Source organism: Hemicordylus capensis, chromosome 2 (genome assembly GCF_027244095.1).
Source record: "Hemicordylus capensis ecotype Gifberg chromosome 2, rHemCap1.1.pri, whole genome shotgun sequence".
Taxonomy (NCBI): Eukaryota; Metazoa; Chordata; class Lepidosauria; order Squamata; family Cordylidae; genus Hemicordylus; species Hemicordylus capensis.
In genome coordinates this window covers 158,959,768-158,987,316 of record NC_069658.1, presented here as the reverse complement: position 1 = coordinate 158,987,316, position 27,549 = coordinate 158,959,768, and the positions used below count along the sequence as shown (strand labels likewise).

At 43.7% G+C, this 27,549-nt stretch overlaps 1 protein-coding gene across 1 annotated transcript in view; it reads left to right on the top strand.

Moving 5' to 3' along the window:
• Positions 1–3,881: 3,881 nt before the first annotated feature.
• Positions 3,882–27,549, top strand: part of LOC128346963 (cystatin-B-like) — a 32,053-nt gene continuing 8,385 nt past the window's right edge. The window contains exon 1 of the mRNA XM_053300819.1: positions 3,882–3,902. The gene's annotated coding sequence lies outside the window, so the exon portion shown is untranslated. The remainder of the gene's footprint in view (positions 3,903–27,549) is intronic.

Sequence of the window (27,549 nt, the reverse complement as noted above, 5' to 3'; positions counted from 1 at the left end):
GGTGTACTACATACTTGAGTTTCTCTTTCACAACAACCCTGTGAAGTAGGCTAGGCTGAGAGAGAAGTGACTGGCCCAGAGTCACCCAGCTAGTCTCATGGCTGAATGGGGATTTGAACTCAGGTCTCCCCAGTCCTAGTCCAGCACTCTAACCATTACACCACGCTGGCTCCTATACTGTGCTTTGCTATGCTACTGTTGGGTTTTTCCTTTTAAATAGATATATGAAGGCAAGCAATTTCACAACAGGTGAGGAAACTGCAGAAGCACTGTTAAGAAAATCACCCATTTGTACCAGCATCATGGCTGCACTCAGAGTCTGCAACAGCCCTGGGGATGCAGTATTATGGAGCCACAATGCTGCCTGTCTCGAAGACCAATATCTCTTGCAGCTCAACTATCAGGAAATACCTGCCTAAAAAGACACATCTTTACAGTTCTACAAAAGGTTACCGAAGGGGGTGCGCTGTCTGGTCTCAAGGACGAGGGAGTTCCACAACCTTGGTGCCACCACTGAAAAGACCTTGTCCTGGGTCATCACCCAATACGATGTTGAAAATCAACATCTGTTGGATCTCAATGTTTGGGCAAAGTCATGTGCAGAAAGTGGTATTTCTAGTGCCCTCGTCCTAAACCAGGGCTGCTCAACTGGCCCTCCTGCAGATGTTCGCCTACAACTCCCATAATCCTTGGCTATTGGCCACTGTTGCTGGGGATTATGAGAGTTGTAGTCCAAAAATAGCTGGATGGCCTAAGTTGAGCAGGCCTGTCCTAAACCATCCTAAAGTCCATCTAGGACTTTAAAGGTGATAAACAGTGAGGCAAGTCTCATAAGCAATGAGACTCGCTGGAAGGGGGTTTGCGGGGAGAACGGGCTTAGCCTGCTCTCCCCCACAGACGATCGAAAGGGAGCCCTCAGGGGCCAGATCAGCGTCACGGAGGCGGCGGTGGCTGTGGGGATCGGGGGCTGCATGGCCCCTGGAAGTTCCAGGATTCCCCGCGCGAGTGCGTGGGGCATCCTGGAGAGACCCCTGAGAGGTATGGGGTCTACCCATGTATCGCTGCGCGCTGTGGCAACACACGATCAAAAAGATGAGGTTAATGGAGCACTCACTCCGTTAACCTCGGCTAAGGGGAGGGGTACTTTGGGAGGTTTGCTCCCGGGAGCTGCATGGCTCCCATTGCAGCATATGATTGCCCCAAAGCGGGCTAGGCTCCTTTAGCCCACTTTTTGGCCATCATGAGCATCGCCTCAGTATCTTGAATTGTGCCTGGAAACTAATCAGGAGCCAATGTAGATGGTACAGTAAGGGTACAATATAGACTCAGTCCCTCTCTTGTTCTTCTGGCAGCAGTCTTGCTGCTGCATTTTGAGCTAGCTGCAGTTTCCAAACACTTTTCAAGGGCAGCCCCATCTCATTGCCTAACTTGTCCTTTTAATGTCAGTGGGACTGCTCTGAGTAAGTTTCCTCTTCATGAAGGCCGATGTTCACTAAGACACGGGTGATAGCGTGGCCAGATCTGATGTTTCCAGGAGGCTTTGTTATTTATTTTATTATTTGATTTCTATATCGCCATTCCAAAAATGGCTTAGGGTGGTTTATACAGAGAAATAATAAATAAGATGGCTCCCTGTCCCCAAAGGGCTCACAATCTAAAAAGAAATATAGATACCAGCAACAGTCACTGGAGGTATTGTGCTGGGGGTGGACAGGGCCAGTTACACATAGGGTTTCGACCCTGACTCTCCTTCGGGAGAGAGTGTGTGCATTCACACACCAGTCAAACTTATCCTGAGGTCCCTTCGAGATCCTTGGACCCACTTTACACACAAGTCAGGCTTTGTGATGCGAATTCTAGCTTATCTCAAGGTATTTCCAGATTCTTATAATGCTGGTTTTAAGCTACTTTTTCTGAGTAGATAGGGAGAGGCACTGATGTAGAATCATTAGCATGAAAAGAGGGATACTCTCTTTGCAAATGTAGCTCTTCAGTACTCCCCCCCCCCCTGCTGCCACTGGCTAGAAGGAAAACATGAAGGAAAACATGTGAACTTGCATCAAAAGTAAACCCAAGAGCAGAGGGGAGAGGCTGATTCCCTCAATGCCGCGAGTGTGATTCGAAGTGGCTCAGCTCAACATTTACCCCGAATAACTTGTGAATAACTTGCACGTGAGGTTGCATCTGGCACACAAATCAAAGCTGGGTCTAGGCACACCTGGTGATCAATGCCACCTGAGCAAGGCCAGGTCAGTGCCGCTGGTCTTTCAGAGGAGGTACTACTACCCATCCTGAGCAGGCATTACACTTCAATCCGAACTGGCTTTCCTACTAACCAGGAGATCACATTTAAATCTGAACTGACTTTCCTACTTAAATCCGAACCGGCTTCCGAACCAGAAGCATCTCTGTCTTGTCTAGATTTCCAGTCCAACATTTCCCTCAGACACTGGTTAAGAACTTCCACTGCTTGCTTCCCCAACATCAGTTGAAAATAGAGGTATAGCTGGTATCATCAGCATGTTAGTCAACACGAACCATGTGTACCAGGATCTTATATGTAACCAGAACCAATGACACTAAAGCTCCACTAAGATGAACAACTGTATATTTTATATATATATATATAAACACAGGCACAAATATTATGTAAAATATACAATAATCATCATGTGTAAAGACTCATCAAACAGAGTATAAAATACAATTAAAAAGCAAATTTATATGTGTATGTATTTGTTTATTTCGGCCCAAGGCCAGCATAAATACAAGAAAATGAAGGAAAACAACAACAACAATAACAACAATATGTAAATAAATGTCCACATCCTCAGGCACAACCAGGAATCTGCAATAAGCGGACCAGTCAGCATCAAGGGTACAACATCCATGATCACCCTCAATTCAGAGTCCAGTTGGAACAATTATGAGTGGTTTTATCTGCATAATGTAAAGAAAATTGGCCACAGCAGGCCACCAAACTGTCCTCCGCAGCCTCCTTCAGATTGGCTTTAAATTTTCCACACTACTTGGAAAAGCTCTGGTGGTTGATGCAATGGTAGCAGAAAAGGTCTCTGTGCTTTGATCTGGTAGGGCTTTCAGACCTATCAGAAGCTCCCCCTGCAGTTCTGGAACTCTGACATGTCTGTCAGCTCCCCACACTGGCTGCCACAACAACATTTCCACACACCCACTACCAGTTTGTTGTTGTTGTGCTGTCTGTCACCATTGTTGTCTTCTTCCTCCTTTGTTTTTACTGCGTGGGTGAAAGAATAGGGCTGTGCACGTTGCTTTATTTATGCTCCAGAGGGAGCACTTCACCAGCTGTCTTGTCAGCTGAGGCTTGATTGTAAAAATGACTTCATTCTCTTTAGCACGCCTTGGATACTCATTCAGTTCCTGGTTGTGCACTGTCCACTGTTTACTTATCAGCCCCAGACTGATCACATGGTGCAATCATATCACAGACATCCTTGACAGAGGGTCATTTCTCTTTGAATTTTGGTCGCTGATGTGTAAAGGATCTGTGGATCCTTCTGCTTGTTTGCTTGATTAGCAAATCCAAACATTTTGCTATTCCAAAACATTATCTTTTGCTTCAGCGTTCTGGAATCCCCATCCCAGCCCAATCAACATCTGTTATAGCTTTGGCTTTGCCATCAGCAGGTATATAAGTCATGTCTGCTCTGTGATACATTCTGCACATGTAGCAGCTGAAGTTATTTGATTGTTCATGTTTTTCATGCAAACAGCAAGTGGTTTTTTTTAAATTATTATTTAATTTTTGTGTCTTGGCAGAACATGCAGAGATTCCACTACACTAAATGTGAACATCTGTGTGAGTGTGAAGATGACTCCAGAACATTAACTGCTTCTGCAGAGGAAGTTGTGGAGACTGTGAAGTGGGTATAATTTATTTATTTTTTTTATTTATTTGTCACATTTTTCTGCCTTGGCAAAGGCACCCTAAGCAGTTTACAATATTAAAAAAACAAACCAGCAAGTCACATAAGCTTTACAAAGTTTTACAAAGCTTTACACAAGCCGGCGTGGTGTAGTGGCTAGAGTGGGGAGGCCCGCGTTCAAATCCCCATTCAGCCATGAGACTTGCTGGGTGACACTGGGCCAGTCACTTCTCTTTCAGCCTAACCTACTTCATAGGGTTGTTGTGAGGAGAAACATAAGCATGAAGTACACCGCTCTGGGCTCCTTGGAGGAAGTGCGGGGTATAAAATGTGGTTTTTTTAAAAGTATTGTTATATTAGGCCATTGATGGTATTTTTAAGAGCAAGTGCTCTTAAGACAAGTGCTCCCAGAAATAAAGACAAGTGCTCCCAGATCTGAGCACCTCCTTTCTTGTCTTCCTCTCAGAGAACATGGTATAAGTTTTCTTGATCGTTCATGTTTTGCTTTATGGTGACACATAAACGAATGGTGTGTAACATGACTTCTGCCTCATGATTCAGTATAGCATGACTTGTGTTGCAAAAAGGTCTGACCCCATTTGAAAGGAGGGCAATGTTCAGTCTGTGAAATCTCTGTACTTCATATCCTGTAAGTTCAGCCTTGTGGCAGCCAGCTCTTGCACAAGCTTGTGCTGTTGAGGCAAATAGTACATTTTTGTCAACTGATGCACATACTGCAGGACAACAGTTTTGATTGCTTAATATTGAAGATTGGGTCCAGGGTTGCTTATGTGATGTGAAATAGGGTGCCAGGTCATATACATAGGAACATAGGAAGCTGCCATATACTGAGTCAGACCATTTGTCTATCTAGCTCAGTATTGTCTTCACAGACTGGCAGCAGCTTCTCCAAGGTTGCAGGCAGGGATGTCTCTCAGCCCTATCTTCAAGAAGCCAGGGAGGGAACTTGACACCTTCTGCTCTTCCCAGAGTGGCTCCTGAGGGGAATCTCTTACAGTGCTCTCACTTCTAGTCTCCCATTCATATGCAACCAGGGCAGACCCTGCTTAGCTAAGGGAACAAGTCATGCTTGCTACCACAAGACAGTGGTAGCTTCTCCTGCAATGGCCTGCTGACCTGTCAACGTTACTTCTTCTGTTTCCCACCACCACTGGAATAGCTGCCCCATAATCAGTGGATACACTCCCCCCCCCACACACACACATAATCTCAAATCAATACATAAATCCTTAAAGCATCAAAATTCACACATACATACAAAAACCAATAATTTTAATACCCAGTCCATCAATATCTTATACTGTATGGGTTAATACATAAAATCTAAAAATACCCAGTAATTCTTTCAATAATTCTCTCATTGTGTAGCTTCATGAATTCAAAATTTCCAAAAAGTGCACAAATGCAAAAAAAAGGGAGGGGGGTCACAAAAGTCCATATGAACTTCTTCTTATACCACACGTGCTGATGTTTTGAAATCCACATCCGTAAGTGGCTTCCTCTATCTCAATGAAGTGATGAAATCAGTTCGACATCCAAAATCGATAATTGCTTGCTGCTGTGCCAGATGTACAGTATTTCAGCTTGAGCCTTCTTCAGCAGATATGCTTATATTCGTGGAGTGCAGGTATGCATCTGTATTCAGAGAATGAATTCCATATTCACCTACTGTATATGTATTTTGTAAGGTGCATGAGAAATAATTCTATAGCAATTTATTGCCACTTAAGAAGGCTTGAGCCTAAATGCATCTGGCACAGCAGCAAGCAATTGTCGATACAGCAACTAATTACAGAAAGAATGCTTACTGGCACAGCAGCACTTACAGATGTGGATTTTAAAACATCAGCGCAAGTGGTATAAGAAGAAGTTCTGAAGAAGCCTGCCTTGGATCTCTCGAAGTTAAGCAACTACAGGCCTGTCTCCAACCTTCCATGGCTGGGCAAGATTCCAGATGGTGTCCCATGGAGACGGTTGCTCTTCCAAATTAGAACTTTCCTATGGTGTCTCTCAGAGCTCCATATTGTCTCCGATGTTGTTTAACATCTACATGAAACCGCTGCGAGAGATCATCAGGAGATTTGGTGCAGGGTGTTATCAGTATGCTGATGACACCCACATCTATTTCTCCATGTCAACATCATCAAAGGCATAACCTCCCCAAATGCCTGCCTGGAGGCAGTAATGGGCTGGATGAGGGATAACAAACTGAGGCTGAATCCAGATAAGACAAAGGTACATATTGTGCGGGGTCAGTACTCGGGAGATGATTTTGATCTGCCGGTTCTGAACGGGGTCAAACTCCCTCAGAAAGAACAGGTATGCAGTCTGGGGGTGCTTCTGGAACCGAACCTCTCCCTGGTGTCCCAGGTTGAGGTGGTGATTAGAGGTGCTTTTTATCAGCTATGGCTGATACACCAGCTAAGTCTGTTTCTTGAGATGAATGACATCAAAACAGTGGTACATATGCTGGTAACCTTGAGACTGGATTACTGCAATGTGCTTTATGTGGGGCTGCCTTTTATGTAGTCTGAAAACTACGGTTGGTTCAGAATGCGGCAGCCAGGTTGATGTCTGGGTCATCTAGGAGAGAGCATATTACTCCAGTGTTGAAAGAACTACACTGGCTGCCAATATGTCTCTGGACAAAATACAAGGTGTTGGTTATTACCTATAAAGCCCTAAACAGCTTAGGCCCTGGGTATTTAAGAGAACATCTTCTTCGCCATGAGCCCCACTGCCTGTTAAGATCATTTGGAGAGGTTCGTCTGCAGTTGTGTTAGAGGTTGTTGATTTTTACCCACAACAGGTAAAACAGCAGAGCACTAAGGAATGAGCACACACTCCAGTTACAGAGTAGGTAGCAGAGGATGGTTTAGTTATTGCAGCTCTTTAGAGAAAACACATGAAGAGCCTTGTAGAACTATATACTAAGTATTTATTGGTTAAATACACTTGGATAGGAAAGACCTATATCTAATATAAAGGACTACATAGGGGATAGGTAAGGAGAGAGAGAGAGAGAGAGAGAGAGAGAGAGAGAGATATGTTTCCATCTGCTCTCTAGGAGGAAGGGAAGGATTGTGACTCAGCACAGGAAGTGCTGTGGGGTCAGTTCAGGGGTCATAGAGTAGGGACAGATAGGGAGACCCTGACTCACTGTCTCTACTCCCAATGCCCCTAGTGGTCATTAGGACAGTTGGTGCAAAAGGTCGATGCACTGGAAGTTCATCTCCAACAGGTTGCCTCCACCTCATTTGGTGGCTACTTGGGAATGGGCCTTCTCCATTGCTGCCCCTGGGCTATGGAGTCTCCCCATCTCTGGCAACTTTTAAAAAGGCACTGAAGACACATTTAATCACCCAGGCTTTTAATTAGATGTATGGTTTTAAATTTTTAATGTTGGTTTCAAATGATTTTAATGTTTAAATGATTTTAATTGTTTACATGATTTTAACTGTTCAATTGATACTAGCTGGGCCAGGTGCAGAGCAAGTGTGGCTCTAGTCTGTGATCATGAACTCCCCCCCCCCCAACCCGCTGTCGCCATTTGCCACCCATTTCTACCTCATTCTTTCTGCCCCATGGGCAGGTTCCAGATGGTGTCCCTGTTGTTCTTCCAAATCGGAACTTTCCTATGGTGTCCCTCAGGGCTCCATATTGTCTCTGATTTTGTTTAACATCTACATGAAACCGCTGGGAGAGATCCTCAGGAGATTTGGTGCAGTGTAGTAGATTGGTGAAAGAGCACAAAGTATGATTATGATGAACTTTCTAAAGAGTATGTTGGCCAATACAGGAAGAAGTGCCATCAAATTTCCAAACAGCAAAAGTCGGTCATCTGCCCGTTACTCATGTTAAGCTGAATATGTGAATGAGGATGCCACATCCTCTCTTGAAGTAATAGTAATAACACAGAGGTTTGGTTGTTCTGTGTAGCATTTCGTCTTTTGCTTCCATAGTATTATTGTTTTAAATTATGCTCCCCCATATCAGTTGTCAGAAAATGGACTGGTTAGGACAATACTTCCCTGGCTATGCAATTAAAAGGGGGACATGTCAAAATTATGCCTATTGTGATATCTTTCACAGACATCTCAACCAGGGGTGTTCCTAGGTGCTTAAAAGATATAGGGCCTGGGCCCACAGCCCCCCTTTTGATAATTAAGCTCAATCAACAGGTCTATAATTAGCCAACTCTGAGGGGTCCAATGCAGGTTTCTTCAAATAAAGTCTAATAATAGCCTCCTTAAGACAAGGAGGCATCCTGTCCCCCCCTCAGAGAAGCATTAATTATATTTATCAGACCATCTCTAATAATAATATGACTGCCATATGAACTAGGGCCAAGTTGGGCAAGAGTCAAGAGAGCAGATGGTGGGACATACAGTCCGAAGCAGTTTGTCCACATCCTCAGGAGTAACAAAATGATCCAATTCAATCCTATAAGAGGAGTTGCTGGACAACTCTACAACAGACTCTGCAATAACTCTGGAGTCTAGTTTGGCATGAATACAAGAGGTTTTCTCTGCAAAAAAGTTATTAAAGACATCACAGTGAGAGACAGATAGTTCTGAGTTCAAATTCAAGGTGGAGGGGGTGTGAACTAGTCCCCTCACAACCCTAGACAACTCAGTTGGACGTGAATTTGCGGAAGCAATGTGGGCAGAAAAGAACTGCTTCTTCACCACCCAGACTGCCAGAACACAGATCTTCAAATGTGCTCTGTGTTGCAATCTGTTGGATTTGCGCCGTCTTCCTCCATTTGCCCTCTAGTCGTCTACCTCGCTGCTTCAGTTCCCGTAGTTCTTCCAAGTGCCATGTGGCTGACTTTAAAGCAGGTCAGAGAGGGCACTTAGGAGCGATTGCGTCTATTACTCTAGTAAGTTCATTATTCCATATTTGTACTAGAGCATCAAGAGAATCACTAGCAGAACCAGCTTGAAACCCTTCCAAGGCTTCTTGGAATCCTATTGGATTGAATAACCTTCTTGGGCATACCAACCTAATGGGTCCTTCACCCCAGCAGAGGTGGGGTGTGGTTGCAAGTTCTACATTAACCAGACGGTGATCTGTGCATGACAGTGGGGAGATGACAGGAGTCCCCACTCATGGAACACCACCCTGATCAGAGCAAAAGACCAAACTGAGAATGTGAAACCACTTGGGATCGATGAATAGTCATCATGGCCGCTATGAATTCCTGAGCCGCTCCCGACAACTCGGTTTGAAATAGACATTGAAGTTCCCCTCGAACTGTTGGAAATTCTCTTTGGTGAGAGAATCCCTTTTCTCATTATAGCAGAGTGCACAGAGGCACAACACAGCGGTAGTTTAGTTAGGCATGCGTGTTTGCTCAGAGTAAAGTAACTTGGAGCCAATTCATAGTTTCAAATCAATATAAAAGGCAGTTATTAAGGAACTCCATTCTAGATAGGAAAGTGAGGAGTTAGGATCTCTAATCTATCTATCTAGCTGGATGCAGATGGATTCTGCATCCTCTCTGCACATATGGTTCAGGGAGAGAGGCTTGCCATGTTGCAAGGTAGGCGGGCAGATAGGAAGAGAGAGAAGGAGGAAGGAAGTCCCTGAGATTAGCAATCTACACATCAAAGGGATAGCATCAGAGCAGTGGAGAAGTGATGACCAATGTCTTGACCCTCTAGCCCTCTGACTTACTAGTCTGTCCTCCACAGTCTGAGGCAAAGAGACAGCGCAAAGTCCTTTAACTTCCAACACCCCCTCTCGATGTTTCGTGACTCAGCTCACAAGATTCATTTCCTCTCTCAGCTTTTCAAAGCAGGGTCTTGGTAGTGGCTTAGTGAGTATGTCTGCAAGCATTTCATTTGTCAGGCAGTAGATCAGCTTGATTAGTCCATCTTTCTGCAGACTTCTCACTACATGGTACTTTACATCAATATATTTGGTACTCTTCTTTACATCTTCTTGTTTAGAGAGTTGAATGCAGCTTTGGTTGTCTTCATACACCAGTATGGGCTGTGGTACCTCTGTACCTAGGTCCTTCAGTAGTTGACACAGCCATTGTCTCTCGTGACAGCCCTGTGCAGCTGATAAATATTCCGCTTCAGTGGTTGATGATGCTACTATGTCTTGCTTTCTGCTTGACCAGCTTATCGCTCCATCTCCATAGAAAATTATGTAACCACTGGTGGATTTCCTGTCTGTTATATCTCCACCCCAGTCTGCATCTACATATGCTTCTAGTTTGGGTTGACTATTAGCTGACAGCTTGAGCTTAAAGTGTGCAGTACACTTTAGGTACCTAACAAGTCTTTTAATTGCATTCCAGTCCTTGACTGTTGGTGATGCAGTCTTTCTGCAAAGTAAGCCAACTGCTGTGCTAATATCTGGCCTAGTGAGTGTACTAATGTATAAAAGCTTACCCAATGCTTCACGATATCTATGGTTGTCAGATAGTGGCTCAATTTGATCTTCTTGCTTTATGTAGTTCACTTCCATTGGAGCTGGTGTAGGATTCGCATTTTCCAGTCTGAGCAAGTTGATCAAGTCTTTAATTTTCTGTTCTTGGTTGATGAGGAAACTTCCATCTTTCTCTCTTTGTACTTGAATGCCCAAGTAGTGTGCAATGTTGCCAAGTCGCTTGACTTCCACATCTCTGTCCAGATGATGCATTATTTCCTTGCTGTCATCTGGATTTTCATAGGCAAGAATCAAATCATCAACATACGCCAAAATGTAAGTCCACTTGCCATCTATGCATCTTGTGTATAGACAGGGATCCGAGTTGCTTCTTTTGAAGTTTGCTTGAAGCAGCACATTGCATACATAGTCCTCTTCTAGTTCACCATGCAAGAATGCAGTTTTCACGTCTAGGTGTTCAACATGCATTCCTTTGCTAGCAGCAATACTTAACAGAGTCCTTACTGTGGTATGTTTAACCACTGGTGCAAAGGTTTCATCATAATCTTCTGGTTGTGGTAGCTGGGATATTTCCTCCCATGATGAAGGTTCTGGTTGTTCCGCCGTTCTTGCAAGGTAGGACAGTCTTGGAGCTGGAACACCTCTGTTTGAGCGCATTGATCGCCTCACCTCACCCTCTGTGGTCTCTTCCATTATTGCAGGTGCGTCTGGTGGATCGCTGGGGGTCTCTGTGTCGACTGTGGTTGGATCTGGATCTGCTGTCTCCTCCTCCTCAATTCCTCTGAGATCAGGAAGCATAATCCAGTCATCAGGGTGTTTGGTCTGGTTGCTTGCTTCAGTGTAGGCCCCCTCTGAAGGTGTAGCTCTTTCATCCTCTTCAAAACACACTGCTCTGCTTATGGTTATCCTGTTGGTGTCAGGATCCAGAATTCTGTAGCCTTTGGACTGTGCTGAGTAGCCTACAAAAATCCCTTTTGTGGCCCTAGCCCCTAACTTAGTCCTTTTTTCCTTTGGGATGTATGAGTAAGCCGTGCTTCCAAAGACACGCAGGTGAGTCATTGACGGCTTATGACCATGCCAAAGTTCATATGGTGTTGTTCCTATAGGCTTTGTGTGCATTCTGTTTTGTATGTATGTAGCAGTCATGATGCCTTTTCCCCAGAATTTCTGTGGGAGGTGTGCGTCAGCAAGCATGCATCTTACCATGTCCAGTAGACTTCTGTTCTTTGACACTTCATTCTGTGATGCGTTGGAAACTGCCATGGTTTGATGCACGATTCCATGTTCTCTCAGGAACTGCTGTGTGGCATTGGACATATATTCTCCTCCATTGTCTGTGCGTAGGATCTTTGGCTTCCAGCCAAATTTGTTGCTTGCCATCGCCACATATGCTTTTAATTTCTCTAGCATTTCTGATTTTTCCTTTAGTAGAAAAACACATGTGTATTGTGAGAAATCATCTGTTATTGTTAGAAAATACTTTTGATTACCTATGGTTGCTGGTAGTGGTCCAGATATATCGCTGTGGATCAATTCCAAGGGTCTTCTGATCTTCCTTTCACTCTGCTTTGGGAATGGCTTGTTTACTGCTTTGAACTCAAGACAACAAACACAGTTAGTTACAATGTCACATGGTACAAAATCAATGCCATTAGCCAATCCCTTTTCCTTCATGTTCTGGATTGACTCATGACTCCTGCATCCTAGCCTTCTATGCCACAGTTGCAAGCAGTTTTCATGCAGCCATGACTTAGCAAGGTTCACTTCATTAGGCTGGTATGCCTCAGGTTGTGGTCTTTCTCTGTCTGTAGATTCCACACAATAAAGACCTTTGAATTCAGAGCCTACAAGGCAAATTTCTCCATTCTGGGTAACAACACATTGTCCATTTTTAATATACAGTTCACAGCCTTGTTTTTCTAGGTTGGAAATTGAAATCAAGGAGCTTGAGAAGTCAGGGATATACAAAACATCTTTAAGAAAAAATGGTTTAACAGATCCATCCAGCAATTTGCAATACAAAATTCTTCCGCCTTTCTTCTTGGCTTTAATTGTGGTATTATTGCCCAAATAAACAGTCTCTTCAGGAATATCAAACAGTTCAGTATAGAAATCTAGATTATGCGAGATATGCACAGACAAACCAGAATCCAAAATAAACTTTTCATCATTTTGCATTAGATTAACATTATAATTTCTGTTCCTGTTGGAATATCTTTCTGTAAACTGATTCACATTCTCCTTTGTCTGATTCTTGGGACAGTTCGCCACCTTGTGGCCAAATTCGTTACATAGAAAACATCTAAAGGCATTACTCCCAGATGGCCTCATTTCAGGAATAGTCTCTCTGCTGGCGGTCATGTGACCTCTCTCTCTGGGCTGAGTTTCTTTGGCAGCAAAGCCAGATCTCTTTGTATGTAAATGTGAGGGCCCCATGCGGTTTCCTCTTGCAGCATTCCCTCCCCAACTTGGGTTTCGCCTGGAATGATCAACTGTTGCTTTAAGAGCAAAGTTACTTGCCAGTTCACTCTCATAGCGTGAGTTCAAAAATTTTCTCCTGCTTGTTTCTGAGGACAATGTCTCCACAGCTTTCTCAAAGCTTAGATTGGTGTGGGTTTCCAATTCGCCGATTATACTGCTATAGCTGGGGGGCATGCTTAAGAACAGAGCTTCCAGCTTCTGACTTTCTGTAAATTGTTCCCCTGCCTCTCTAAATTGGAAAAAGAAATCTTCCAAAAATCCCACAAAAGTAGAAAAACAGTCCCCATCTTTATATTGGAGATCCTGCATTTTCTTTCTTAAATTAAAGGTGTATGCCCACCCTTTCTTCATATGCAAGGAATCTAGCTTGCTTAGCATTTCCTTTGAGGTTCCAAGTTCACATATCCCATAAAGAAAATTTCTACTCGCAGAAACTGTAATCATCGCTTGCGATTTTGCATCTTTGATGAGCCAATTTTGTCTGGCAGTCTTCTCAGCAGATGTGCTTCCTTCGGGGGGGGGTTCTCCTCAGTAACTTGGTGGAGTCCTTCTGCTTTCAGTGCAATCCTCAATCGAGTCTTTCATTCCAAATAATTGTCTGCATTCAGGATAGTCAGCCTGAGTTTTCTCTTTAGGTATGTAGCCATCCTCACCGGCTCCAAAAGGCAGTTGCTGTATATTAGCAATTCAAAGTGTCCACGCTAGATCTCACTGGATCTCCTGGAACAAACCTAACTCTCTAGTTGCAGTACACGCAGCTCAAAATACTGGGCTCCCATAACCTGTTGGAAATTCTCTGTGGTGAGAGAATCCCTTTTCTCATTATAGCAGAGTGCACAGAGGGACAACACAGCGGTAGTTTAGTTAGGCATGCGTGTTTGCTGAGAGTAAAGTAACTTGGAGCCAATTCATAGTTTCAAATCAATATAAAAGGCATTTATTAAGGAACTCCATTCTAGATAGGAAAGTGAGGAGTTAGGATCTCTAATCTAGCTAGCTAGCTGGATGCAGATGGATTCTGCATCTTCTCTGCACACGTGGTGCAGGGAGAGAGGCTTGCCATGTTGCAAGGTAGAAGGGCAGGTAGGGAAGAGAGAGAGACAGTGTTTGAGGCAAAGAGACAGCGCAAAGTCCTTTGACTTCCAACAATAACCTGGGCCACTCCAAGGCTAACTCCACAACCAGGTTGCTCAGCTCAATAAGGGCAACAAAGTCCCTAACTGAGCTGACTGACCTGGTTGCGGAGTTGGCCTTGGAGTGGCCCAGGTTGTTGCTGGTGGGGGGCTTCAATATCCATTTCAAGACACTATCCAGGGCGGTGATCCCAATCTATCCTTGGTCCCTAGACTTAGGTACACACTTTCAATATAGGCCAATTCCCTGATAGAGATCCTGGTCAGTGAAATGGTATTCTTATAGACCATAGCCATCCCACCTCTCTGCCCACATCCTCACACCTGCTCCCATTTGTATGAGGGCATACTTATGCATATGGTTTGTCCGGTCCAGTTGTTGCTCCATTTTGACTTGAAATCCGTACGCTTGTTAACACGACTTTGCAGCAATCATTGCCTGTCAAGGACATTCATGTTTTGTGGGGGTACATCCCCAGCAAATGGAACCTAGCATTACATCAAGAATTGTGGATTCTTCATGCTGTAGGGAGTGGCCAAAAGGATTATAATACAGCACTGAAGGGAAAAATTTACTCCTGAATTGCAACTTTGGATAACTGATATTTGTTCCTAGGGTTCCCCCCCACCCGCCCGCCGACTGAAAGGTAAAGAAGAGAAATATTCAGCAATTTGGTTGAATGTCAATGAATTGTTTAAGTTTTGAAATATATCCTTGCCCCCCACTTTTTTCTTGGCAGCTTGTACTTTACAATGTTAGGAGCCACCTAATGACACAGTGGGGAAGTAAGTTGCCTAGCGAGCAAGAGGCTGACAAATCCCCACTGGTATGTTTCCCAGACTATGGAAACACCTATATTGGGCAGCAGAAATACAGGAAGATGCTGAAAGGCATCATCTCATAATGTGTGGGAGATGGCAAGGGTAAACCCCTACCAAAGAAAACCACATAGCTCTTTGGTGCCAGGAGCTGACACCAACTCGATGGGACAACTTTACTTTACTTTATGATGTTTAAAGGTTATGCTTAAGGGATCTTTTATTTTTATTTTTCCTTCTTTCCTCTTCCTCCTCCACTTTCAGTTATACACATATATAATTGTTATCCTTGATTACGTTATATACATACTACTGTAAACTTATTTGAAATAAAAGTGAGAGAGAAATTACATTTCAAGTTAATTATTCCAAAATAAAATGAACACTGTGCACTGTAACCTACTCAGAGAGGGCACTTAGGAGCGATTGTGTCTATCACTCTAGTGAGTTCATTATTCCATATTTGTACCAGAGCATCAACAGAATCACTAGCAGAACCAGCTTGAAACCCTTCCAAGGCTTCTTGGAATCCTATTGGATCCAACAGCTTGGTCCTGAAATGGACATTGAAGTTCCCCACCAACAACAACCTGGGCCACTCCAAGGCCAACTCTGCAACCAGGTCCGTCAGCTCAGTTAGGGACTCTGTTGGACAGTGGGGTGATCCCAATCTAGACACTTCACTCAAGGTGAGATGTAGTCTACAAGGTCACCTTATAAGTGCTGTTCTAACACAGAAGGGTGTGAAGCAAGGATGCATTCTGGCCCCGCTCCTATTCAATTTCTATATCAACTCAATGGTGGCCCAGCTTAGCAATATTGATTTTCACCCTCCAAAGCTTGCGGGGAGACATATAGCCATCCTACTATATGCAGATGATGCAACCATCCTCTCAAGGACTTCCATGGGCCTTAGAAGAGCATTGAGGGCCCTGATGCTGCACTGTAAGGAAGACTGCCTGGAAATCAACTATCACAAAACTAAAATCATGGCCTTTGCTAGGAGGCCCAAGATCCACTCCTGGAGGATCAAGGGAGATAAGATCGAACAAGTGGCTCATTTTAAGTATCTGGATGTAGTCTTTCATTCCGGTGCCTTGAGAAAAGCCCATGGAGAACATGTGGCCTTAAATGCTCAGAGAAGCTCCTCTGCCATCCTTCAGTTTATGCATACAAGAGGAGGCCACTACTTTCCCACAGCTCTCAAACTGTTCCAAGCCAAGTCATTAGCTCAACTACTCTATGGCGCAGCTCAACTGGGTCCTCTTCCCGTTATTGTGACCCTGGAACGTGTACAGCCCAAGTGCTTGAGGGCAGCGCTCCATGTACCAAGATGTGTCTCCAGTACCACTCTATGCCTGGAGACAGGCCAGATTAAGCTTGAGGCTAGGGTGTGGGTGGCCATTCTCTCCTATTGGCTTACACTATCCTTTTGCCCAATTGGTCTTGCTCCTCTAACCCTACATGATGACTATCAATCTAGTTGGGCTCATGCAGATGAGGTGAAATTAGCTACCCTCTCCCCACTGTCCCTGCTCACTCAGCATGGGCTATGATCAGGCAAAAGCAAAAATTAAGCAGCACGTTACAGACATTGAGTGCCAAACAGACCTCAGTAGTGTCTCGAAACTTTATATCAGTGAGGAGCTTAAATATACTGCCTCTCCTGCAGCATATCTCACTCAACTAGAGGCTCCAAACCACAGAAGGGCCTTCACTTTGGCTCGCTTCCATGGTCTCCCCTCAGCAGTTGCCAAGTTCTGTGTGGCTGCAATTGGCATCCATCGAAGGATGTTAGGCTGTAAGCCCTCTTAATCTGATTCTTGATGACTCTGGATTGACCTCGCACTTGCCCATGCCGCCATACCCATTGTTTTATGGCATTGTACTGCATTTTATTGCATTTCACTGCATTTTATGGTCCTTCTGTTGCTTTTTATAATTTTAACTCTGGACTTCTACAATTTTATACTCCCCTTTTCATCGTTTCTGTGCATTTTTATATTAAAACTGTATTATTACATTTTATCTCTTTTAGCTTTAGTAATTTTAGTTTTTTAGCTTTTTAGTATTAACACGTATATTCTATCTATTTTACTTTTTAAACTGCAATTATTCTTTGTTTTAGCCTTTTGATGATATGTAGTAATATGTATTCTAACTTGCTTTTTAAAATTGCACTCATCCTTAATTTTAGCCTTGTCATGATATCCTCATAACACCTTCATATAATATGCAATTTTTAACCAGTATTAATTTTATGCTGGTCACTGACCGTAATAAAAGATTGATTGATTGATCCCAATCTATCCTTGGTCCCTAGAATTAGGTGCACACTTTCGATACAGGCCAATTCCCTGAAAGAGATCCTGGTATGTGAAATGGTATTCTTATAGACCATAGCCATCTCATCTCCCTGCCCATATCCTCACACCTGCTCCAATTTGTATGAGGGTACACTTATGCATTTTGTTGGTCCAGTCCAGTTATTGCTCCATTTTGACTTGAAATCCATATGCTTATTATCATGACTTTGCAGCAATCATTGCCTGTCAAGGACATTCATGTTTTGTTGGGGTACATCCCCAGCAAATGGAATCTAGCATTACATCAAGAATGGTGGATTCTTCATGCTGGAAGGAATGGCCAATAGGATTGTAATACAGCACTGAAGGGACAAATTTACTCCTGAATTACAACTTTGGATAACTGATATGTGTTCCTAGTCAGCATTTGAGCTGAATTTCTGCGCCCGCCCCTGCCCCCGACTGAGAGGTAAAGAAGCAATTTGGTTGAATTTCAATGAATTGTTTAAGTTTTGAAGTATATCCTTGCCCTCCCCCCCCCCCGCTTTTTTCTTGGTAGCTTGTACTTTATGATGTTAGGAACCACCTAACGGCACAGTGGGGAAGTAATGTGCCTAGCGAAAAAGAGGTTGCCGGTTCGAATCCTTGCTGGTATGTTTCCATATACCTATATCGGGCAGCAGCGATATAGGAAGATGCTGAAAGGCATCATCTCATACTTGTGCAAGAGATGGCAATGGTACATCCCTCCTGTATTCTCTGTGGTTGCCAAGAGATGTTAAAAAGTTATGCTTAAGGGATCTTTTCTTTCTCTTTTTCCTTCTTTCCTCTCCATCCCCCACTTTCAGTTATACACAGATATAATTGTTATCCTTGATTATGTTATATACATACTACTGTAAACTTATTTGAAATAAGAGAGAGAGAGAAATTCCATTGTGGTTTGAAGGCCCTACATCACTTGTTAGAATCCAGAACACCTCAATGATAATCTTTTGAAGGTCTAGAATTCCTATTTGATGGCATAAACTTAAAAATCTCAGTAGCAAGAGACCAATATTGGAACATTAAAAAGATGTTTCCTATGTGTGTGTTTTTGCCTGTTTGAGTATTTTTGTCAGGCTAAGTCATGTTTTCCACATTTCAAGTTAATTATTCCAAAACACAATGAACACTGTGCACTGTAACCTACCAGCTGTCATTCACTTTCATTATGCAGTGTTTTCAACTTCGAATTGAAGGAGCTCCTGACATACAATGACTGCAAACCAAATAAAATTTAGCCACAACAAAGTTACACTGAAAGTAATGGGGCTTAAGTTTGTCAGGACTAATTGAATCCATTATGTCTTAGTCATGACTATAGCTGGATCAGGATTGATAGATAAGATCATTTTATTCACATTCATTCTGACCAAATTACTACTAATTGATTGAGTGAGCCAAAAAAGAACTGAACCTGAACGGAACCAAGACTTAATCTGTTCAGGTGTGCTTAATCTGTTACCCACTCACCCCCCACTCTCATTTTTAACATGTTATACATTTGAGTGTGTGTCTGGTATTTTAATTTCCGAAAGGGAAAAAGCCAAAACCTAACCTGTACTAGACAGAGAACTGATTCCCAGTGTAGCTAATCCTGCTTCATCAGATGCATCAAGTAAACCAATCAGGGTTAGATGTATAACACAGATCAGTTGAGATGCAGTGGAAGATAAACCCAGAAATCAGGGAGGGAACTAGAGGCACCAGCAGTGCAGAGCACAAAAGGACACAACGGGGGTGCTAAGCATAAATACCACACATCAATCTAAACATCCACTGAGTAGTGGTTGGTATCTTGGGCTTCTTTTTGCTTTGTTTTGTAACTTCTTTTGAGACCAGACATTCTAAAGAGGGGGTTGTTGCATCATAGTGACACAACACATTAGGAACCATTAGTACCACAGTTTTTCAAAAGCTTGCTCAATTATCAAAGCACAATTGTGCAAGAGACATGTGCTAGGAGCCACCAATGAATATTTTTAGGAGCCCTTACTGCTTCCAACCTCAGACCTGAAAGCTCACGCTTTCCTCCGTGGCATTCTGTTCTCCCATGGCACCCATTACCAGCCACCATGGGCATAGCAAAAAAGCCCACAGCCTCCTGCTGCTACTGAGGAATGTTTATGCTAGATCTTCTGTGGATCTAACAATCAAGGGTTTTTTTTTGTTTTTGCTTTTAATTAACCAGCCTCGGGAGTGCGGTGGAATTTCCCCTAGCAGCATTCAGCAGACAGGTTTCACAACTGTGGTGCCAGTAAAACAAATATTACATTTGGATTTAAAACATGTCAGAAAAGTCTTTATTGGAGCTTCTGTGAAATGCCTGTTTAAAAGGGATTCTGACACAACATCTTTATAGCAATTATTGATCCCTATTGACACAAAGTGAACGATACAAATCAAGATATGGCAAAATTAGATTAAACCTGCAGCTGCTTTTCCTTTTCACAAATAAAACATCAAGTTATTTTCTAACTTTACAATTTAAAAACAACGAATGTTCAAGGGAGGACCTATATTACAAAGGGAGAAATATGGCAGGTTTTTGGGACAAGGTTCCATTAAGACTTAATACAGAAAGCACAAGGCGGCTTGCTTTTAGGAATAGACAAACTTTAAATGACTTCTTTAATGCATAAAAGATGTTAAAAGATATTAAAACAAGTTACATATTTCCCCAAATATGTAATTTTCCTTTTCACAAATAAAACATCAACATTTTTTAGTAACTTTACAATTTAAAAACAATGAATGATCAGGGGAGGACCTATATTTCAAGGGGAGAAATATGGCAGGTTTTGGGGACAAGGTTCCATTAAGACTTACTACAGAAAGCACAAGGAGGTTTTGTTTCGTTGCTTTTAGGAAAAGACAAACTTCAAATGACTTCTTTAATGCATAAAAGATGTTAAAAGATATTAAAACAAGTTACATATCTCCCCACAAAACATGTAAGCTAAAAAAAAAACTCCGCAAGCAGGTCCATCAGCTCAGTTATGGACTTTGTTGCCCTTATTGAGCTGACCGACCTGGTTGCGGAGTTGGCCTTGGAGTGGCCCAGATTATTGTTTGAGGGGAACTTCAATGTCTATTTCAAACCGAGTTGTCGGGAGCGGCTCAGGAATTCATAGCGGCCATGATGACTATTCATCGATCCCAAGTGGTTTCACATTCTCAGTTTGGTCTTTTGCTCTGATCAGGGTGGTGTTCCATGAGTGGGGACTCCTGTCATCTCCCCACTGTCATGCACAGATCACCGTCTGGTTAATGTAGAACTTGCAACCACACCCCACCTCTGCTGGGGTGAAGGACCCATTAGGTTGGTATGCCCAAGAAGGTTATTCAATCCAATAGGATTCCAAGAAGCCTTGGAAGGGTTTCAAGCTGGTTCTGCTAGTGATTCTCTTGATGCTCTGGTACAAATATGGAATAATGAACTTACTAGAGTGGTAGACAAAATCGCTCCTAAGCATCCTCTCTGACCTGCTTTAAAGTCAGCCACATGGTACTCAGAACTACAGGAGCTGAAGCAGCGAGGTAGACGACTAGAGGGCAAGTGGAGGAAGACGGTCCAAATCCAACAGATTGCAACACAGAGCACATTTGAAGATCTGTGTTCTGGCAGTCTGGGTGGTGAAGAAGCAGTTCTTTTCTGCCCACATTGCTTCCAGAAATTCACATCCAGCTGAGTTGTCTAGTGTTGTGAGGGGACTAGTTCACACCCCCTAAACCTTGAATTTGAACTCGGAACTATCTGTCTCTCACTGTGATGTCTTTCCTAACTTTTTTTGCAGAGAAAACCTCTTGTATTCATGCCAAACTAGACTCCAGAGTTATTGCAGAGTCTGTTGTAGAGTTGTCCAGCAACTCCTCTTATAGGATTGAATTGGATCACTTTGTTACTCCTGAGGATGTGGACAAACTGCTTCGGACTGTACGTCCCACCATCTCTTCTCTTGACCCTTGCCCAACTTGGCGTAGTTCATATGGCAGTCATACTATTAGAGATGGTCTGGTAAATATAATTAATGCTTCCCTGAGTGAGGGCAGGATGCCTCCTTGTCTTAAGGAGGCTATTCTTAGACCTTATTTGAAGAAACCTGCATTGGGCCCTTCAGAGTTGGCTAATTACAGACCTGTTTCTAATCTTCCTTGGTTGGGCAAGGTGATTGAGCAAGTGGTCATTTCTCACCGCCAGGCAGTTTTGGATGACACAGATTATCTTCTAGACCCATTCCAAACTGGCTGTCAGGTTTACTATGGGGTTAAGACTGCCTTGGTTGGCCCGATGGATGATCTCCAATTGGCTATCAACGGAGGGAGTGTAACTCTGCTGATCCTTTTGGATCTCTTGGCAGCTTTCGATACTATTGACCATGGTATTCTGCTGGTTCACTTGAAGGAGGTGGGATTGGATGGCTCTGTTCTACAATGGTTCTGTTCCTACCTCTGGCGGATTCCAGATGGTATCACTTGGAGACTGTTATTCTGCTATGCACAAGCTAAAGTGTGGAGTTCTACAAAGCTCCATACTGTCTCCAATGCTTTGTAACATCTACATGAAACCACTAGGAGAGATCATCAGAGGGTTTGGTCTGGGATGTCATCAATATGCTGATGACACCCAGATCTATTATCACCCATACCAACTACACCAGGAATTGGCATGACTCCACTAAATGCCTGCCTGGAGGTGATTATGGACTGGATGAGGGATAATGGACTGAAGTTGAATCCAAATAAGATGGAGGTACACCTTAAATGGCATAGCGGGAAAATGTTTGACTAACAAGCAGAAGGTTGCCAGTTCAAATCCCTGCTGATATGTTTAGCAGACTATGAGAAACACCTATATTGAGAACAAGGGAAAGTGTGGGTGCCTGGAGGACAAGTGGAAGTGAGCACAATTTGTGACATTGCACAACATCGACACTGCTTATGTGGCACATCTGCTAATGCATCAGCCTTAGGTTCCAAATTCCTACCTTTGTGCAGCTTGAGCCAAAATGAGATAGCATTAACTCTGATCTTAAATTGGCAGGGTTTTGAAAAACTATTTAATATATTTATAGATGATCACCATAGGTAACGATTTTATTTTTAAAAAACCACACAAAAAATTTAGAACCTAAGGCTGATGCATTAGCAAATGTGTCACATGAGCAGTGATGATGTTGTGCAATGTCAAAAATTGTGCTCACTTCCACTTATCCTCCAGGCACCCACACTTTCCCTTGTTTTTTGAGGCCTAAATCCAGATGGGGAGGATGGAGTGCCTGGAAATTGGTTCTCTGTCTCAGTACATGTTAGGTTTTGGCTTTTCCTCTTTGGGAAATTAAAGTAAGACACACACTCTTCTTATTTTATTTTATTTTATTTTATTTTATTTTGGTCTTTGATCAGCATAACAACAACAACAACAACAAAACAGTTAAGACAATCTACTCCTACAAGGGGATCTCCTACAAGGAAATAGGTGAATCAGTTGGAAGATTACTCTGTCAAGAGCAGATACAGCTTAGGGAGGTGAGCAAGCTTTTCTAAACATCTAGCATTTCCCCCCTTCAAACTAACAGAAGGAGGGGAGATTTTCAGGGGCTGGTTTCTCTTTAAGGGATAAGTACTAGTGTGTGTGTATTATTTGCCAGGGCTAGCATTTCCCAGGGCTAGCAAACTCCAATGTTTTAGTTTGTCCCTGCCTGGAGGGGGTGGAATCAGCTAGGGCTGGGGGAGGCTCCTTTCTCACATCCTGTGTCTCAGTTGGAAGACTACTCTCTACATAAGAGGTGAAGGCCCGAGAACATAGCGAACAGGGATAGCAAACAGGACATTGGGGTTTTGCAGGAATTTATCAGGAAGTGTGCAGGGGAGCCTGGATCATGCTCCTCTGATCACAAGGAGTCTGGTGGAGAAGAGAATGTAAGTATAAATCCCTCCCTCATATTCTTGGGAAAGGCTGTTTGGACTGTTAAATAGCTGGCCATTACAGCTGAGACCTAGCCTTCTAATAAACTATCTCTAAATACTGTAAATAGCCCACAAAAAGAGTATGAAGATAGAAGGTCAGCAGGGGAGGGGGCACTTCCCAGTGTATTGCACAGAGTGCCACATGTATAACTATTTGCCCCATGGGCAGAAGTCATGGGTGTGTGATCGGTGCAAGGAGCTCCTGGCTCTCCGGGAACAAATTCATTCCCTTGTGACCAAGGTGGCAGATCTGGAGAAGCTCAGAGAGACAGAGAGGCATGTGGACAAGACCTTCAGGAACATGATAGAGGCATCCCACTCCAGGGCTGGTAGCTCCTCTGCTGTCAGGGAGAATGAAGGTCTCGGGCAAGGAGGACATCGCTCTGAGGAAGAGGGAAATGCTCCTTTAGAAGGGACACCTTCCATGGATGATGAGCCCATATCCTCTCGCACAGGGGATACTCCTCCAGGTGGTGGGGGCCTCCTTGTAGTGGGTGATTTGATCATTAGAGGTAAAGAGAGATGGGTTTGTGACTTATGTGTTGACTGCACGGTGACTTGCCTGCCTGGTGCGAAGGTTGTGGACATCACACAGCGTCTAGGTAGGCTTTTAGGCAGTGCTGGAGAGAAGTCAGCTGTCATGGTGCACGTCGGCACCAACGATGTGGGGAAATGTAGTTGGGAGGTCCTGGAAGCCAAATTTAGGCTGATAGGTAGCGTATTGAAGTCCAGGTCCAACAAGGTAGCATTCTCAGGAATGCTACCTGTTCCACACACAGGTACAGTGAGACAGGCAGAGCTGAGGGGTTTCAATGCGTGGATGAGATTTTGGTGCCGGAAGGAAGGGTTTAGATTTGTTAGGCACTGGGATACATTTTGGGGCAAACAAGGCCTATACAAAAGGGACGGGCTGCACTTGAACCAAAATGGAACCAAACTACTGGCGCTTAAAATCAAAAAAGTTGCAGAGCCACTTTTAAAATGATGCCTGGGGTACTGCCGATGGGAGCTGGGCAGTATCCAGTTCAGCAAAAGCCATCCTTTAAAGTGCGATGGTGCAAAGGATTCAGATAAAACAGAAGGGGACAGAGCAGAACAGCATAAAGATAAAACAGAAGAGGACAGAGCAGAACCGCATAAAGAGCAGACAGAAGCCTGTGCCAGCTGGTCAAAGAGTCAAAAGAAAGATAGCATACATCAGGTAAGAGCTTCAGCATGTAGGTGCTTATATGCCAATGCCAGAAGCCTCCGAGCCAAGATGGGTGAGCTGGAGTGCTTGGTTGCTAACGCATAAATAGATATAGTGGGCATAACAGAAACATGGTAGAACAGTGAGAACCAGTGGGACACTGTTATCCCTGGATATAAACTCTATTGAAAGGACAGGGAGGGGCACCTTGGAGGTGGAGTAGCACTGTATGTTAAAGAAAGGATAGAATCTAACAAGCTAGAAAACCTGGGTGGACTGGAGTCCTCCACAGAAACCCTGTAGGTAACAATATGCAAGGCCTGAAAGGGAACGTGCTACTGGGGACGTGGTATCGCCCTCCGGATCAAAACGCTGACAGTGACTGAGAGTTGCATGAGGAAATCAGGGAGGCGTCAATGAGAGGCAGGGCTGTAATAATGGGTGACTTCAATGACCCACACAGACTGGGGAAATTCATAGTCAGTTCATGACAGAGAGGTCAAATTTCTAGATACAGTGAATGACTGTACCCTAGAACAGTTGGTCTTGTAACCAACCAGAGAGAAGGCGACCTTGGACCTAATTCTGAGTGGCACCCAGGACCTTGTGCGTGATGTCAGTGTCATCGACCCTTTAGGGAACAGTGACCATAGTGTGATCAAATTCAGCATACATGCAGGGAGAGAATCACCAAGGAAGTCTATCACAGACATTTTGAATTTCGGAAGAGGAAACTTCTCCAAAATGAGGAGTATGGTGAAAAGAAAACTGAAAGGGAAAATCAGGAGAGTCATTTCACTCCAGAGTGCATGGAGTTAGATTGTATACCCCAAAGGAGGAAAGGTATCACTAAGTCCAGAGGATGCCAGCATGGCTAACAGGTATCATCAAGGAAGCCATAACTGGTAGGCCTGTCCAAATGAAGAGAACAGAATGAAACATAAACTCTGGCAAAAGAAATGCAAGGTGACAATAAGGGAGGCAAAAAGAGAGTTTGAGGAACATTTAGCTAAAAGCATCAAGGGGAATAACAAAAACTTCTTTAAATACATCAGAAGCAGGAAACCTGCCAGGGAGGCAGTTGGACCATTAGACAATGAGGGAGTGAAAGGGATTATTAAGGAGGATATGGAGGTTGCAGAGAAGCTAAATGAGTTCTTTGCGTCCGTCTTCACAGCAGAGGATACTGAGCATATACCTGTTCCTTAACCAGGCTTTTCAGGGATGGAGGCTAAAGAACTGAGTCAAATAGAAGTGAAAAGAGATGATGTTCTAAACTGTCTGGAAAAAATGAAAACAAACAAATCGCCAGGGCCGGATGGCATCCATCCAAGAGTCCTCAAAGAACTTGAATGTGAAATTGCCGACCTCCTTGCTAAAATATTTAACTTATCCCTGAAATCGGGCTCTGTACCAGAGGACTGGAGAGTAGCAAATGTAACACCGATTTTCAAAAAGGGATCCAGGGGCAATCTGGGAAATTACAGGCCGGTTAGCTTAACGTCCATTCCAGGCAAATTAATGGAAAGCATCCTCAAGGATAAAATTGTAAAGCACATAGAAGAACAGGTCCTGCTGGGAGTGAACCAGCATGGCTTCCGCAAAGGTAAATCTTGCCTCACAAACCTTTTGGAGTTCTTGGAGAGTGTCAACAAGTGTGTGGATCAAGGTGATCCAGTTGACATAATATACCTACCTGGACTTCCAAAAAGCTTTTGACAAAGTTCCTCATCAAAGACTCCTGAGGAAACTTAGCGGTCATGGGATAAGGGGACAAGTACATGTGTGGATTGCTAACTGGCTGAAAGATAGGAAACAGAGGGTAGGTATAAACAGAGAGTTATCACAATGAAGGGAAGTAAGAAGTGGGATCCCCCAGGGATCTGTACTGGGACTGCTGCTTTTTAATTTATTCATAAATGATCTAGAAGTAGGGGTAAGCAGTGAGGTGGCCAAATTTGCAGATGATACCAAACTCTTTTGGGTAGTGAAATCCAAAATGGATTATGAGGAGCTCCAAAAGGATCTCTCCAAACTGGGTGAGTGGGTGACAAAGTGGCAAATGCGGTTCAATGTTGGCAAGTGTGAAGTGATGCACATTGGGACGAAAAACCCCAACTTCAAGTATACGCTGATGGGATCTGAGCTGTCGGTGACGGACCAAGAGAGGGATCTTGGGGTCGTGGTGGACAGCTCGTTGAAAGTGTTGACTCAATGTGCGGCAGCTATGAAAAAGGCCAATTCCATGCTAGAGATCATTAGGAAGGGGATTCAAAATAAAACAGCTAATATTATAATGTTCTTATACAAAACTATGGTGCAGCCACACTTGGAGTACTGCGTACGATTCTGGTCACCACATCTTAAAAAGGACATTGTAGAACTGGAAAAGGTGCAGAAGAGGGCAACCAAGATGATCAGGGGCCTAGGGCACCTTCCTTATGAGGCAAGGCTACAATACCTGGGGCTTTTTAGTTTAGAAAAAAGACAACTGTGGGGAGACATGATAAGAGGTCTATAAAATCATGCATGGTGTGGAGAAAGTGGATAGAGAGAAATTCTTCTTCCTCTCACATAACAGTAGAACCAGGGGCTATCCCATGAAATTGATTGCCAGGAAATCTAGGACCAACAAACGGAAGTACTTTTTCACACAATGCATAATCAACTTGTGGAATAATTCTCTGCCACGAGATGTGGTGACAGCCAAAAACCTGGATGGCTTTAAGAGGGGTTTGGACAACTTCATGGAGGAGAGGTCTATCAATGCAAATACCCCCAAGAATAACATGTTTTTAAATGTCTCTAATATTATAATACTGCATGTATGAAGGTGGAAATGAACTAGGAGGAGAGTTGGTCTTGTGGCAAAGTAAAGTTGTGCCATTGAGTCAGTGTCGACTCTGTCTTTGGTAGAATACAGGAGGGGTTTACCGTTGCTTTCTCCTACACAGTATGAGATGATACCTTTCAGCATCGCTTCGCCCACAAGGGGCAAGCCAAGCCACCGCATCCCACAGGGAAACAGCTCGCCCTCCTAAAAACCCAGAGGAAGGGAGCCACCTATGGCTTGCCCTGCTACGCCCACGGGGGGCAAGCCACCACACACTCCACCCTACCTTGGTAGAGAGGAGCTCCACCAGAGCTGCGGACAAGCCCAGCGAGGTCTCTTTTTTCCCCTGCAGAAGGATGCCAGACCACCTGGAAACCCCCAGAGGACACCCCGGACGATGTGCCACCTCCCACCCACAAGTTGAGACCAGGTTCCCCTGCTCTCCTGG